Source organism: Sus scrofa, chromosome 15 (assembly GCF_054392235.1).
Source record: "Sus scrofa isolate SSC_HxYL_T2T_F1_AM1 chromosome 15, Sscrofa_HxYL_maternal_Yorkshire_Landrace_v2.0, whole genome shotgun sequence".
NCBI lineage: Eukaryota > Metazoa > Chordata > Mammalia > Artiodactyla > Suidae > Sus > Sus scrofa.
Window position 1 is genome coordinate 71,430,992 of NC_139397.1, and position 13,796 is coordinate 71,444,787.

The following is a 13,796-nucleotide window of genomic DNA, read 5'->3' on the forward strand; positions in this document are numbered from 1 at the left end:
AGTGTTCTGGGTACATAGCTGGGATGCAGATATACTTGTAGGAATGAATTAAGAAATGACTAAAATAGGAGTTCTCATCGTGGCACAGTGGTTAACAAAACTGACTAGGAACCATGAGGTTGTGAGTTCAATCCCTGGCCTTGCTTAGTGCGTTAACGATCTGGCATTGAGCTGTGGTGTAGGTTTCAGACAAGGCTCGGATCCCACATTGCTGTGGCTCTGGTATAGGCCAGTGGCTACAGCTCCAATTCAACCCCTAGCCTGGGAACCTCCATATGCCATGGGAGCAGTCAAGAAAAGGCAAAAAGACAAAAAAAAAAAAAAAAAAAAAAAGGAAATGACTAAAATAGCAATACAAGTAAAACAAACTCATGTAAGTGGTATTTCCCTGTTTAGTATTTATCAGTATCTGTATAAACATCTAGATCAGGAGTTGACAGGGGTTCTATGATGGGACAGATAATAAATACTTTAGACTTTGCTACCATATGATCTATTTCACAACAACTCATCTCTACCATTGTAGCCTGTATTAGTTGTTGAGGACTGCCTTACAACAAAATATCCAAGACTGGGTGGGTCAAATAACAGAAGTTTATTTTCTTACAGTTCTGGAAGCCAGAAGGCAAAGATCAGGGTGCCATCAGGGTTGGTTTCTGGTGAGAACTGTCTTCCCAGCTTGCCGATGACCACCTTCTTGCTGTGTCATCACCTGGATTTTGCTCTGTTTCTGGTGGGCTTCATGTACACCTGCTGATTTCAATGACAACCTAGGGCCATGCTGGTGGGATGGCAGGGGAAGGAGGGGGCCTATGAACTGTCTCACCAGGATGTGATGGTAACTATTACAGGGGAGGCCTGGCCAACCCCATTACTGGGAAAGCATTTCTGAGAGAAGGGTGGTATGGGTGGCCTGGTCAGTGGCTCCAATGTACTATGACAGGAGACAGCACAACCAGTTAGCCTTCAGTCATCCAGCAAGAATGCACTGGACACTGCCTTGGTATCTCACCCCAGACAGGTGTGGGAGGAGTGGGTCATTAGGTCACAGGGGTCAATGGAATTGAGATATAATAGAAAGAGCCACAGATTAATGAAGAGCTATCCTTTAATACCAGCTTTGCCCTCTACTGTTAGTTACATATTTTTGAGCGAATCATTTTTCTAGGTTTCACCAAGTCTGCTCTCCAAATACAAAATAATGTTTATTGACTACGACTTCTACACCATTCCTTTCAGGAAAGAATTGAGGCTTGCTACCTCGAAATTTTTCCCAATGGCAGGCAAGTTCACTGTGGTAGGCTGAGGACCAGAGCCAGGATGAATCCCATTCCAGCCCAGGTTAGCTCTCCATCAACTTCCATGAGCGACACACAGACACCGACCCCACCATGCACATCTGTGCACAGGTTCTGATCTCCTGGACTTCTAGCCTCCTCTTCCATTTATGGCCTGTGCAGAGCCTGCCTGCATCCACAGCCCACTCAAGTCCACCTCCTTCAGGAAGTCCTCTGCAGTCAGGGCCTGGCCTCTGAGGTCCATGCACAGGCACCACTGACCCTCCTCTCATCCTCACCTTGCATGCCCATTCCCTACACTGCTACCAGAGTGGATCTTCTCACTCACAAATACATCAGTTTACTTTGCTATTTAAAGGTAGTGGCTTGCAGGTGAAGGCCAGAGCCCTGAGCAAAACATGCATGATTCTTTGCAGCCTGGTTCCTGCCAAACTGGTGAGCCTTATTATCATATCTTTGTAATCATTCCCAGGAAACATTCCAACTGTGCTAAATTACTTGGAACTTCACAATGTTTTTTCTTGCAAGTACATCTTTAATACCAAATATCCCCTCTGTTGTGCCTTCCTATTTCTACCCAGTGGACTTCTAAGCATCTTCCTCAAGAAAGCCCTTCCCTTAGAGTTCCCGTCATGGCTCAGTGGTTAGCGAATCTGACTAGGAACCATGAGGTTGAGGGTTCAATCCCTGGCCTTGCTCAGTGGGTTAAGGATCTGGCGTTGCCATGAGCTGTGGTGTGGGTTGCAGACGCTGCTTGGATCCCGTGTTGCTGTGGCTCTGGCATAGGCCGGCGGCTACAGTTCTGATTCAACCCCTAGCCTGGGAACCTCCATATGCTGTGGGAGTGGCCCAAGAAAATGGCAAAAAGACAAAAAAAAAAAAAAAAAAAAAAAGTCCTTCCCACCTTCCCTGGGCTTACCTGTGAGGTCTCACTTAAACTTATATATTCATCTCTCCTCATACTCATCACATGGCCTTGTCATTTTCTACTTATTTGCTTCATCTCAGCTGACCTCCCTGGGCATCAGAATAGAGCCTTTTATCTTTATATCTTTCTTCCCCAGCAGAGAAGCTGGCACAGAGCGAGGGCCCAACAAACGAATGTTTGAATAAATCATTGAATTCTGGAGAGTGAGTAAATTCACCGATGACAAACTCTTCAGCACTGTTTTCTAATAATGCTTGTTGTGCCAACCTCGACCCTTTCAGACTTCCTTCTGGCTGCTCCTAGGGCTGGAGCAGCATGGGGAACAAGCATGGCCTTAGGAACTGGAGGTTGACTTGAGCTGCAAGGCTCAGTCTGCCCATCAGCCAATGCAGCCTGCAGCCTGGGATGGGTGGGGAGACAGCCTCGCCTCAGTCCCACACAGAGGAAAGGAGGGTGGAACTGGGGGGTGGAGGGAAGACTGTGCTACAGGGGTTGTGGCCCCACCTGGTGATTCAGCCCAACCAGAACAGGCCTAGGGAAGCACGTGCTGCTGCTGCAAACACCCAGAGGCTCTTTCTAGTCTTCTCAGGCCGCCCTCCCTCCCCAGTCCGGGCATGTTCCTCTGTTCTCTGGAGAAGGCGCTCCGCCGGAGGAGGCCACGCTTTGCTTGACTCGCTCTCCTGGACTGCTGGACCTCACAGGTGAGAAGAGCCACAAGCACTCCTAAGAGAAGAGGCTCCTTGCATGTCTGGGAGGGTCCTTTCTGATGAGATCTGAATGGGAGAGTAAATTTAGGGAATTTCCATGGTCCTGTTTCTATTCTCAGGACTCTGGGGCCAGGCTTGCCCTGCTTGGTCGGAGGGAGATGTGTCAACCCCAGTCCCCTTGGGCCATGGCAGGGCTTGCATAGACCTTCTAAGGGCACCTCTGATCAGTGGATATAGTTTCTGAATTTAAACCTGGGGCTGTGTTACAGACCGTGGACATATGTGTCAATTGGCAATGTATACGGTTATTTTCTGTAAAAGCTATTTATTGAGCTAAACTCAACTTGAAGAGAAACACAGCAATTCTAGTAATGATCTTTACCCACATGCTTATTCGGGCTCTTGGTCTCACCAATTGCTCACCCAGAACTGTCACTTGACTTCTACAACCACAGTAGGAAGGCCCCCTTCACTCTAGATATGGTCCCTGGAGAACACTGGGTTTGAGGTTTTATGAAGATAAAAAAGCCTGTTGAATGAGCTCTGAAGCCTGGGGCTTTAAACTCGATCCAGGAGTCACTTTCAGTCCTCTCTCACTAAAGAGTGTGTCTTTTTCCACTGGGACAACTGGGAAGGGTCAGGGAGACGTAGATGAGGGGCGTGGCCCGCCCACTTGAGGCCACCCATGGGAGGGGGGTGGGGGAAGGGCGAAAGGGAGAGAGGATTTTCTTGCCATTTCATATCCTCTGCATTATTAGCTCTTTGTTCACATGATGAAGTATCTATTGCCTTTCTAGTCTAGGGGAAGAGGTGGTAAGAATCTCTAACAATTTACCTGGTCTGGGTTTTGACACGTCCTCTGCGCCTGGTCCTGTGGCTTACGGTGTGGCCTCCCTCCGGGCACCAGGTTGGCCAGTTCACAGGCCTATGGGCAGAGGAAACTCAGCTCCCATGCATGCAGTTGTTCAAGTTACCCTTTCCCCTCCAGCTGCTTCTTCTGTGGTTCTTTTCCTGGAGAGTTTCCTAGAGATGATAACATGGTTATTTTTAAATTAGCTTTATTGGGGTATAGTATACAGACAGAATTCACCACTTGTAAGTGTACAGTTCTGTGAGTTGTGACAGATGTGTTCCCTTGCATAACTGTCATTATAATAATCAACATATAGAACTGTTCTACTCCCCAACAAAGCTCCCCTCTGCCCTTCCTGGTGAATCCCCATCTCTCCTCCTGTTGCTCCAGGTGTCCCTTTATTCTAGAGTTTCCCATAAATGAAATGGTGGCATGTGGAGTCTCTGGTGTCTGACTTCATCCACTTAATAGGCAGCTTCTGAGGTTCTGCCATGCATCAAGTATAGGAAGCCTGTTCCCTGGTCCTGGCTGAGTTCGTGTTCCACGGGGTGTCACTATTGTTTGCACGCACAGCCCATGGACATCTGAGCTGTTGCCAGTTTGGCTGCTATGAATACTTCTGTTATGACCATTTGCTCACAAATCTTTGTGTGGACATGTTTCCTTTTTTCTTCTTCTTCTTTTTTTTTTTTTTTTTTTTTTTTTTTTTTTGAAAAACCTGAGAGTAAAATTGCTAGTACAGTAAGTGTTGTTTACCTTTATAAGAAACTGCCAGGGGTTCCCTGATGGCCTCGCAGTTGGGGACTTGGCATTGTCACTGCTGTGGCTCAGGTTGCTGCTATGGCTTGGGTTTGATCCCTGGCTAGGGAATTTCCTTGTTCTGTGGACACAGCCAAAAAAAAAAAGGGATAAAAAGAAAAAAGAAAGAAAGAAACTGACAAACTCTCCTCCAAAGGCTGTGCCATTTTACATTCCCACCAGCAGCATGTGAAGAGCTCCATACCTGCCCCTCACTTGATTACTAATTTTTTGGATTTTAGCCATGCCTGTGGGTGTAAAGTGGTATCTCACTGTAGCTTTAATTTACATTTCCCTGATGACTGATGATGCTGCATCATTTCATGTGCTCATCTTCCATCTGTGAATGCCTGCCCAGACTTTTTGCCCATGTTTTTATTGGGTTGTTTGCCTTATTACAGAGCTGTAAGAGGTCCTTGTATGGTCTGGATACAATTCCTTCTCAGATGTATACTTTTCAAGTATTGTCTTCCAGTCTCTGGCTTACCTTTCCATTTCCTTAACAGTGACTTTTTTTTTTTTTTTTTTTGTCTTTTTGCCATTTCTAGGGCCGCTCCCGTGGCATATAGAGGTTCCCAGGCTAGGGGTCTAATCGGAGCTGTAGCCACTGGCCTACACCAGAGCCACAGCAATGCCACATCCGAGCCACATTTTCGACCTTCACCACAGCTCACGGCAACATCGGATCCTTAACCCACTGAACTAAGGCCAGGGATCGAACCTGCTACCTCATGGTTCCTAGTCAGATTCATTAACCACTGTGCCACAAAGGGAACTCCTCCTTAACAGTGACTTTTAAACAGCAAAATTAAGTGTGGATGAAGTCCAGTTTTCACCTTTTTGTGTGTCTTTCAAGTATTTTGCATCTTATTGGCTTAATTCAAGATGAGAAAGATTTTCTTACATTTATTTCTAAGAATTTTTGGTTTAGCTCTAATGCTTAGGTGTATGATCTATTTTGAGTTAATTTTGTATATGATATAAGGTAGAGTTATATGTCTATTTTGCATTTTGGCATATCGTTATATTTCTAGTACCATTTATTAAAAAGACTACTGATCTTTTTAGATTGAATTTTAGGGTTTGGTTTTTTTTTTGTCTTTTTTTTTTTTTTTTTTTTTTTGTCTTTTTGCCTGTTCTAGGGCTGCTCCTGTGGCATATGGAGGTTCCCAGGCTAGGGGTCTAATTGGAGCCACAGCAACGCCGGATCCTTAACCCACTGAGCAAGGCCAGGGATCGAACATGCAACTTCATGGTTCCTAGTCAGATTTGTTAACAACTGTGCCACAAAGGGAACTCTGAGTTTGGTTTTTATATAATCTTTTCAATTTTTTTAACCTAAGGCACTATAACAAATGTGATACCTCATATCAATGTTAGTAAGTGACCTTTTGTTATCTTTTACTGGGATACATGTAACGGCTTTGTCCTATGATCACTTGTGTTGCACAGAGCCATCCATGCTGGTGAATGGGAGAATCTTTATGTGGAGTTGATGGGAAGAGCTTCCTGTTTGTTGGGGTCCAAGCGGAAACTCTTCTCCTGGCAATGATGGTTCACAACCATTACAGTATTTAACTGTGCAGTGCCCACAGTGTGTGGGCTACATGTGTTACATGGGAAGAAAATTACTGTTCAGTGAGCACACACTATCTTCCTGGTACCTAACTTAGTCCTCCTAACAGGATGAGATGAGAATGACCATCTCATTTTGCAGATGATAAATAGGAGGCCCTGAGAGGATGATTAACTGACCCATAGCAAATACGCATCAGAGCTTGGATTTAGCTTTTCCCCTCGGTTAAGCTACCTCTACTGGACTGGCCATTTTCACATTTTTTACCATATTAATTTTATTAGCCACGATTCTCCAGAGAAACAGAACCAATAGGATATGTGGAGATTTATTGTAAGAATAGGCTCATGTGGTTATGGAGGCTGACAAGGCCCACCATCTGCCACCTGCAAGTTGGAGAACCAGGCCTAAGAATCAGGGGCTGACAGTGTAAATCCCAGTCTGAGTGCAAAACCTGAGAACCAGGAATGCCAGTACCCAAAGGCAGGAGAAGGCGGAGGTCTCAGCTCGAGCAGAGAGTGAGTCTGCCCTTCCTTCCCTTTTTGGTTGCATCCAGGCCCTTAGCACATTGGATGCTGTCTGTCTACACAGGTGGTGCCAGTCTTCTTTCCTTGGTTTACCTGCTCAAATGCTAGTCTTTTCCAGAGACAACCTTGCAGACGCATCTAGAAATAATGTTTCACAAGCTCTCTGGGCATCCCTTAGCCCTGTCAAGGTGAAACATTAAATTAACCATTACTAATTATATTATATTTTATATATATATATATATATTTTTTTTTTTAGGGCCATACCCCAGGCATATGGAAGTTCCCAGGCTAGGGGTTGAATCAGAGCTGTAGCTGCCAGCCTACACCACAGCCACAGCAATGGCAGATCTGAGCCACATCAGTGACCTATACCACAGCTCATGGCAACACCAGATCCTTAACCCAGTGATTAAGACCAGGGATCTAACCCGTGTCCCCATGGATCCTAGTCCGTTACCACTGAGCCATGACAGAAAGTCCATACTAATGATATTTTAGAAGCAAGTATCACTTATCCAATGAAGGCACATTTGGAAACAGAACCCAGGCCAGGGGGTTAGAGGGGACTTAGGCGTGGCCCTCATGAAAATTGTCTGCATCTACCAGTGTCCTTATTCAACAAAGTCCTCAGCTAACTTCTGGGTCTACACTGGTCACGCCAGGGCCTCTCTACTGATTCAGTAGAATTTAAGTCTGCATGGGAATGAATAGTGACAGCCATCTTCCAAGGGGTGGGTAAGATGCCTGGCATGTAGAAGGTACTAAATTATTGTTAGTCTGTTGGTCCTTATCACCAGGCTAGAGAAAGAAAGAGGAATACATAGTCGACCCTACAGGGGTTGGGGCACTGACACTCCAGGCAGTTGAAAATCTCATCCTTCCATCCTAGGTACCACATCCATGGATTCAACCAATCATAGTATGTATTTAGCAGAGAAGAATCATGTTTAAGTAGACCTGTGCAGTTAAAACTCATGTTGTTCAAGGGTCTATGGGATTTCAGTAAAAGGAGGGATGCAAGCACCAGGCACCCACAGTGAACCCCATAAATGCCACCAGGAGACAGACATTTCTGTGGCAGTGAACTTCCTGTCTGTCATTGAACATGGTGGTGTTTTTTTAACCACTAGCACACTCAGGAAATGGGTGCCCTTTGCCTCCTGTGAAACAAAGGACAAGCAGTGTTTATATAAGTGATTTGCAGCAGCTTAGGCTAGCTGGCTACAATCTGGGAGCATAGAACCCCTTGACACCCAAGAGCTTGCTTTCCCATGTGGGTGTGCAGGTTCAGAAGGAGACAGTCCATATAGAGCAGCAGGAAGAACACTGACCTTGCCTTAGCTAAGTGATGGCTCTTTCTGACAACAAAATCTTTTCATTTTTCTGAAACACTGCCGCTACTGATTCAAAATACGGGGGTGGTAATAATTACACAGAGTAATTGTGAAAATCAGGTGAGATTGTGAATGCACAGATTGCAAACCGTCAGGTACGCCAGACTTGTTTTAGCTGTGTTTGGTTTTTTTAGGTTTAAGCAATTAAATGAACCACTCTATTAACTGTATGGTCAATGTGCCAGAAGAAATATGTGTCCAGACAGAATAGAGGATTTTGCATGTGCATGCTAAAATTAAATATTTAAATGTTAAATATTTAAATATCCAAATAGGAAAAAATACATTTTCTTTTTTTCATAGGATAGCTGTTTCATTCCACCCACACTTTTCCCTGTGCCATGGACATAAAAATGTTATTGTGATGTCCACAGGGGAGAGCCCTAGCTGGGCCAGGAACATGGATAGATCTGTACTGTCCTGAGTTGAAGGTAACACCTAGATGTAGCCAGGCCCTGGGCAACAGGGTGCTATGCTGTGCACTTACATGATTTCAGCCCTTCCCAGAGGCCGGGGAGGGGCCTTCCACAGGTATGGTCCAGGGTGAAAGATGTTAGATACCTTCTCAGGTCAGGGAGCCCCAGAGAAGGTGCTTGTACACCCTTTGTCTACACATACCGAGTGCCAAGCTCAGAGCCAGGCACGAAGTAGAGACTCAAATCAAGATGGTGAATGGGGAGTTCCCTTGTGACCTAACAGGTTAAGGATCTGGTGTCACTGCCATGGCACAGGTTCGCTCCCTGACCCAGGAACTTCCACATGCCATGGGTGTAGCCAAAAGGAAAAAAACAAAAAAGATGGTGAATGAATAAATTGGAAAATGAAGGAAGGAAGCATGATTATGGATTTGGTCTGGGAGAGCTTCACGAGGTGGCAGCACTGATGAGACTGTTGAGTTGATACTTGAAGGGGAGGAGGCTGGATTCTTAGGCCCGGTGGGTAAGAACACTGAGGGAACAAACCTTTCAAGGCCAGGACACATCCTGAGAGGAAGGTAGCAGATGCGAGAGACAGAAGAATGACAGGCAGATGAGAAGCCACAGGCTGACTCTGTTCCTTTCTCTAGACTAAACCAGAGTGGAAACTAGGGGAGGGTTCTGTGGTCCACTCCTGGAGGGTGGGGGGTGGTGTACAGACAACAGGACTGATGGGCTCTGTGTTTGACTGCTAGGCTGCAGTGTGCCCTGGGTTCAGGGGGAGGGGACTCCAAGGGAATCCCCCACCACTCTCAACATGCACATATACCTCCTACACACAGTCTGAATTCATAAGATTCTCTACACAGCTTCATTTCTTGCATGTAGCTCCCTCCTGCTTAGAGCCAGAAAGGGAACTGCCAGTGCTTTGTCACTTTTGAAATGTCTGTGACTTCAGCCACAAAGTCACTGCCTCCCTCTTCTCCTTTTAAGCATGTGATTGCGTTGGACCTTCCCGGATCATCTCTTTATCTTAATGGCAACTGATTAGTAATCTTAATTATGTCTGTAGAATCCTTTGTGTCCCGTAACAGAGCGTATTCACAAGCATAATCCCGGGAGCCAGAACTGTCTGCCACACTGCTTCACCTCTAATGAGGGAATCAGAATTGACAACAGGCAGTTATAATGCAGTCTAGTGAAGGCTGCAAGAAAAGTAGCACCCAGTGTGGTGCAAGACTCGGAAGTTCCCTCTAAATGAAGGTGGGACAAGTCCCTGGAATCTATCAGCTATCTAAGTTGAGCCTGGAATGATGGGTGGAATTTTTTTTTTTTTTTATGGCTATATTGAGGCATAGGGAAGTTCTCAGGCCAGGGGTTGAATCCAAGCTGCAGCTGCAACCTACTTCGCAGGTGTGGCAATGCCGTATCCTTTAACCCACTGCACCTGGCTGCAGATCAACCCATACTGCTATCTGAGCCACTGCAGTCAGTTTCTTAACCTGCTGCACCACAGCGGGAACTCTGATGAGTGAGATTTAACAGGGAGAGGGGAAGGCCCCAGAAAGAGAGAATAGCATATGTGTCTGTGGTGCAGGGGTTCATTACTGTTGCCCTGTAGAATTCACTTCAGGGAGCCAGATAGATGAGGGGCAGCGGAAATACCGATGAGAGAGCCCCCGAGATTCTCAGCAGAGCGTCAGGATGCTGAGATCTTCATTTTAGAAAGAGATTGTCTGATGGCGCTATGGGAATGGAGAGGGTTTTATCTAGGGAGGAGGTGGCAGACTAATGAGGAGGCTGTTCTGGCCACTCAAGTGAGATGCTAATGGCTTGAAAAGTGGAGATGTTGGAGTTCCCATTGTGGCTCAGCAGGTTACGAATCTGACTAGTATCTGTGAGGATGTGTGTTCAATCCCTGGCCTTTCTCAGTGGGTTAGGGATCAGGCGTTACCAAGAGCTATGGTGTGGGTCACAGAGGTGGCTTAGATCTGGCGTTGCTGTAGCTGTGGCATAGGACGCCAGCTGCAGCTCCAATTCAGCCCCTAGCCGGGGAACTTCCATATGCCATGGGTGTGGCCGTAAAAAAATATATATATATACCTCACTTTAGTCTTTATATATATATAAAGACTAAAGTGAGGTAAGGGTGGTAGTTGGGGGGCATCAAGGTCAAGAAAGCTGGAAAGAGGGTTTATTTTATTTTACTTTACTTTTTTTACTTTGTTTTATTTTATTTTTTATGGCTGCACCTGTAACACATGGAAGTTCCCAGGCCAGGGATTGAATCTGGGCTCAGCTGTGGCAATGCCAGTTCCTTTAAGCCACTACTCCAGCTGAGGATTAAACCCACACCTCTTCAGTGACCAGAGCCACTGCAGTTGGATTCTTAATCCACTGCACCACAGTGGGAACTCCAAGGAAGGTTTTATGTTAAATGAGAAAACAAAGATTAAGTTTAAGTGCTATTGAGAAAGAGCCAGTAGAATGGTGAACATACAGAAAAGACAGGATAATTGTTGGAGTTAGAAGGCCTAGGTAAGCAGGAGGCAGTGTGATCTGGACCATAGACAGAAAGCAGGGAATGGGATGAAACTGTACCAGGAAGAAGAAGTGGGGGTGAATGAAACTTCAGGAAAATGTGAAGTATCAGAGATGGGAGTTTGAAAGTAGTATTCCTGAATGACAAATTCGTAGTCTCTGCAAAGGAAGTAGTAAAGTCATCATCTGGAATTGATGAGGAAAGGTGGTGGAGCAGGAGAACTGGGCAGAGAGAAGGTCTAAGTAGTGTATGGAGATCAGGGGCGAGATCGAGGAAAACAGGAAAATTGCAAAGCAGCCATGAGCACCTAAGCCTGTGGACCCCAACATTCCTGTTCTTCCCACTATTTTTGGTACAGTAAAAACATATTTCAAGGAATTTTCAGTGTAATCCACGTAAGCAGTGTATTTTTCCCCTAGGTGCGTATTTTAATTAAAGGCTGGAGTAAAGGAGAGATGATTCCCCTCATGCTTTCTGAATGAACATGGCACTGATTTTTCCTGGAGGGTCTAGAATCCTTCTTTTTTTTTTTTTTTCTTTTTTTTTTTTTGGTCTTTTTAGAGCCACACCAGTGGCATGTGGGAGTTCCCAGGCTAGGGGTCAAATTGGAGCTACAGCTGCTGGCCTACACCACAGCCGCAGTAACTTGGGATCCAAGCGGTGTTTGCAACCTATACCACAGCTCACGGCAATGCAAGATCCTTAACCCACTGAGCAAGGCCAGGAATCAGACCCGTGTCTTCATGAATCCTAGTGGAGTTCGTACCACTGAGCCAAAATGGGAATTCCAAAATCCTTCTGAACCTTGTATTTCCGGCAGCCATTAGTAGTGAATTAGAATTGAAATGTGGAATGAAATCAAATTCACTATCCTTAGGCCACTGAGTATCTCGTAGGTGCTTTTTTTAATCAACCAAACAAGCATTTCCTAGGCATAGATGTTTTTAAGTAATACTATATATATAACTTAAAATTTGGAAAAGAATAATAATCTGTTCACTCATGAAGATTTGTTTTTTAGTGCCTTCTATTTGCCAGTCACAGTGTATTCAGGATTAAAACAATGAACTAGAAATAGACCCTCTTAGCAAAGAATTTATGGTTACAGGGTATGTACAATAAATGAATTAACCATTAAAGGTCATTAACAATATAACCAAAAATAATACCCTACAATGATGTATAATTTAGGCTATATAGTGGTATATAGCCTAAATTGTGGTAAAAATTATAGTGGTATAATTTTTATATATGTTCAAAGGATAAAGAGAACATGTGAGTCTCCTTGTATGTATATAAACTGGTCTGGGCTCTGTAGAAAAGACTGACTTTTTTTAAAGCCTTCATAAAGACACAGTGAATTTTATAGATACCCCAAACAAGAATAGTCTTCCAATATAAGGATCAGACATTGCTGAAGGGTGATATTCTGGAATCCTGCCATTCACAGGATGGTTAGTTGGCTCACAGCATTTTTAATTCATCACATTGAAAAGCATGAATCAGTGCTCTAGGCCCTCTGGGCATGGCCAAAGTGTTAAAACTCATAAGCATATCATATCTCTCCATTTATATGAGTCTTCTCTAGTGTCCCTATTTCCTCTTCATTCTTTTTTTTTTTTTTCTTTTTTTTAGGGCCACACCCATGGCATATGGAGGTTCCCAGGCTAGAGGTTGAATCAGAGCTACAGCTGCTGGCCTAAGCCACACAGCCACAGCAACATCAGATCTGAGCCACAACTTCGATCTACGCCACAGCTCACAGCAACCCTGGATCCTTAACCCACTGAGTGAAGCCAGGGATTGAACCCTCAACCTCATGATTACTAATTCATTTCTGCTACACTGAAATGGGAACTTCCCTATTCATTCTTGAAAGATATTTTCACTGGATATAGAATTCTTAGTTGACAGGTATTTTTCTTTCAGCACTTGAAAAAATACCTACTTCTCTCCTCCATAATTTTATTTTTTTAATTATACATATATATATATATTTTCTTTTTAGGGCTACACCCACAGCATATGGAAGTTCCCAGGCTAGGGGTCAAATCAGAGCTGCCTGGCTATGCCACAGCAACAGCAATGCGGGGTCCAAGTCTCGTCTGCAACCTACACCACAGCTCATGGCAACAGCAATGCTGGATCCCTGACCCACTGAGGGAGGCCAGGGATCAAACCCACATCCTCATGGATACTAGTCGGATTTGTTCACACTGCACCACAATGGGAATTCTTCCTCCATAGATTTAGATGAGAAATTCACTGTCATTCAGTTTGTGTGGTTGCTGTAAAAAGTGTCATTTCTCTCTAGCTGCCTTCAGGACTTTTTTTCTTTGTCTTTAGTGTCTGTAAGTTTCTAAAGTTATGCAGTGACTTGGTATAGAATTCTTTCTGTTTATCCTACTTGAAGTTTGCTCAGCTTCCTGACTCTGTATGTTTATGCCTTTTGCCAAGTTTGAGAAATTATCAGCCATTATTTCTTTGAGTAATTTTTCAGTCCCATGCTCTCTCTCCTTCCCATGTGAGACTCTAGTGATACCCTTTTAGTATGATACCATAGTCCCTGAGACTGTTAATACTCTTAACTACCTCTGTTTTCTTTCTATTGCTCTGATTGGGAAAATTGTGTTGATCCATCCTCAAGTTTATTGATTCTATCCTGTGTGATATCCACTCTACACTAAGCCCATCTGGAAGAGTTTTTGTTTGTTATTGTATTTTACAGTTCTATAAATTTTACTTGGTTCTTTT

At 44.5% G+C, this 13,796-nt stretch overlaps 1 protein-coding gene and 1 long non-coding RNA gene across 5 annotated transcripts in view; one reads left to right on the plus strand and one right to left on the minus strand.

Annotated features, from left to right (window-relative positions):
* LOC146395905 (uncharacterized) overlaps positions 1–3,906 on the minus strand; it is a 37,932-nt gene extending 34,026 nt beyond the window's left edge. Inside the window, exons 1-2 of one of the 2 annotated variants that reach the window (XR_014829998.1) lie at positions 3,769–3,906; positions 577–753 (exon numbers count right to left, since the gene is read on the minus strand). This is a non-coding gene — a long non-coding RNA (uncharacterized LOC146395905). Of the gene's footprint in view, positions 1–576; positions 754–3,768 lie in introns of those variants that run through there. The other variant, XR_014829997.1, reaches the window with a different exon arrangement.
* The window catches only part of ARHGEF4 (Rho guanine nucleotide exchange factor 4), a 259,221-nt gene that overhangs the window by 59,835 nt on the left and 185,590 nt on the right, over positions 1–13,796 (plus strand). Inside the window, exon 1 of one of the 3 annotated variants that reach the window (XM_085000214.1) lies at positions 2,851–2,927. The exons of the other annotated variants lie outside the window; for them this stretch is intronic. The gene's annotated coding sequence lies outside the window, so the exon portion shown is untranslated. Of the gene's footprint in view, positions 1–2,850; positions 2,928–13,796 lie in introns of those variants that run through there. 3 annotated transcript variants of the gene reach the window in all.